Source organism: Macrobrachium nipponense, chromosome 32 (genome assembly GCF_015104395.2).
Source record: "Macrobrachium nipponense isolate FS-2020 chromosome 32, ASM1510439v2, whole genome shotgun sequence".
In the NCBI taxonomy this organism is placed as follows: Eukaryota; Metazoa; Arthropoda; class Malacostraca; order Decapoda; family Palaemonidae; genus Macrobrachium; species Macrobrachium nipponense.
The window spans coordinates 72,723,703-72,726,202 of record NC_061094.1 but is presented as its reverse complement, the minus strand read 5'-3'; positions in this window follow the sequence as shown (position 1 = coordinate 72,726,202).

Here is a 2,500-nt window from a genome sequence, read left to right as displayed (position 1 = left end):
ATCACCCGTGCATTTGATGTCTAGGCCAGTCCCTTACGACGCTCCTGATTGGCTGTTGATATGCCACTCACTGGGCTGGAAACTCGCGGTCTCTCTCGAGAGTTCACATAGGCAAGATCTATGTTCCATACCTCCTGGGTGATACTTTTGAAAGACTTATCCTTCAGGAGAGCTGGAAGAAACATCCTGCCTCTGTGAACTCTCGAGAGAGACTGAGAGTATCCAGCCCTGTGATTGGCTTATCGACAGCCAATCAGGAGCGTCGTAAGGGACTGGCCTAGACATAAAATGCACTGCCTAACATCAAATGCAAATCTACTATAGCATAAATCTATCACATGGATTCCTGTTTGATATGAATTCCAAAAAAAGCGTAAACGTAAACTTCTGTATCATTTACAAATTCATGGATTTGATTCTACAAATCAGATGTCTGCCTTACCACCGTTTGATTGACAGAAATCAAACATTTGAATTTAATTTTTGCCAGATGTCACGACAGAGAGACCAGTCATGACGACGACCAAGCCACAGGCAGAATTCCCGTCACCTTTTGGTAAGGACCAGCGTCCTCGTTTGTACTTATCAGTTACGGATTTGCTGTACTTTTCGTTACAGTTTCCAGGATAAACTCTCATTTTTCTGAAGAATCTTATAGGTGCCTGTATAATTTCCATTGTTGAGATTATTATAGGTATTCATTAAAAGCATTAAAAGCAATATTATAGGTATTCATTAAAAGCATTAAAAGCAAAAGCTTTCGAGTGTCTTTTTAATATAGTTTAAATTAAAATAATTATTCAGCAAAGACAAAGTGTTCGTCTTGTCACTTAAGTGATTTGAATTCAGTACCTTGATCATGTGGCTTGGATTAACCAATCTGAAATTCATCCTTATTTTGAAATATTTTAACTCGTTCGTATCCAGTAAAGCAGATATTACTTAATCTTAAGTGTCTTTTTAATCTTTAGAGATAAGATTATTAAAATTATTATTCAGCAAAGCCAAAGTGTTCTTGTCACATAATTGATTTGAGTTCAGTGCCTTGATCATGTGGCTTGGATTAAGCAATCTGAAATTCATCCTTATTTTGAGATATTTTAACTCGCTCGTATCCAGTGAAGCAGATATTAATTAACCTTAAGTGTCTTTTTAATCTTTAGAGTTAAGATTATCAAAATTATTATTCGGCAAAGGAAAAGGTTTTCTTCTTGTCACTGATTTGAAATCGATGCCTTAATGACGTAGCCAGGTTTTACCAATCTGAAATTCATCCTGTTTTTGTGATAAGTATAACTTCAGGCATACACCAATGAAGCAGACAGTAATTAACCTCTCCTTTTCGTTCTCTTTCGAAGGACTCCCTCCGCTGTGGGATCAACTGGCGAAAGGCAACAAGATGTCTCCTGTTACAAATATCCTTCCTCTTCCTTTACGACTTCTCATGATCTGATTAGTGTTGTTTAATCAATCATTTTTAGGGGGATTTTTTCGATAGGATTTCTTTCAAATTTTTCATAATTGTCCTTGATTTTTAAGGTGGTTTTTTGGTTTCGGTGGGGAAGGGAATTAACACGATTGCTTTGGGGTTTTTAAAGTAGAACCCAAAAGCCTTAGGCTTTGTAGGAGCCTTATTTTTAAAAGTACTTTTGATGTCAATGAAGGAATTACACGGAAAATGTTTTGAGGTGCGGTAAATAATGGGCGATTTTGATACAAAGGCTTCCAACACCAAAGTAATAATCTTTTGGGGGTTGAAAAATTATTCATATATTCATATTTATTGCAGATCAAAACATTTCTCCTTTGATAACCATAAAAGTACTGATTTATTAATAAACAAACTATGCCTGCCAACTTTAAAATATCATAATAAACTATAATACCTGGCTAATGATTTTATCCCAAAATGAAATTGTGACTGAAACAAAGAAAATAAAAATCCGTGTATAGCACGTGCTCTTGCTCATAGATCAACGATCAGCTTCTTTCAGTTGCATAAAGAAAATACAGATCCGTGTACTAGCACGGGCTCTTGCCCCTAGATCAACCAGCAAGTTCTTTCAGTCGCGTAGCACCTGCGAAGACCGCGTCAACGGAAGAAGACCCGCCCCCCTCCCCCACCCCCACCATCGACCCTAAAAAAAAAAAAGGAAAAATATTAGTTACGGATACCGAAATAGGCTAATATTAAATCCACAATGGGACTGCGAAGTAGGTCATGCAGGAGCATTACGTTATGGAGTTTATTACTGCATTTCCATTAAAGAAGACCGATATTGGCTTTTATAACAGCGCTGCTCCTCGCAGCAGCAGCAGCAGCAGTAGTGCTGTGCTGTGCTGTGCTGTCTGCTGCGGCGCTGTTGCCCGCAGTGCTGTCCCCTCTCTGGAGCGTCTTAGATCTGTGACTGGGAAATTAGTTTTTTTTTTCTTTCTTTTCAGATTTTATGTAGATCAGATACCGATAATGCTCTTGGATTAAATTTAACCGTATTGAAAT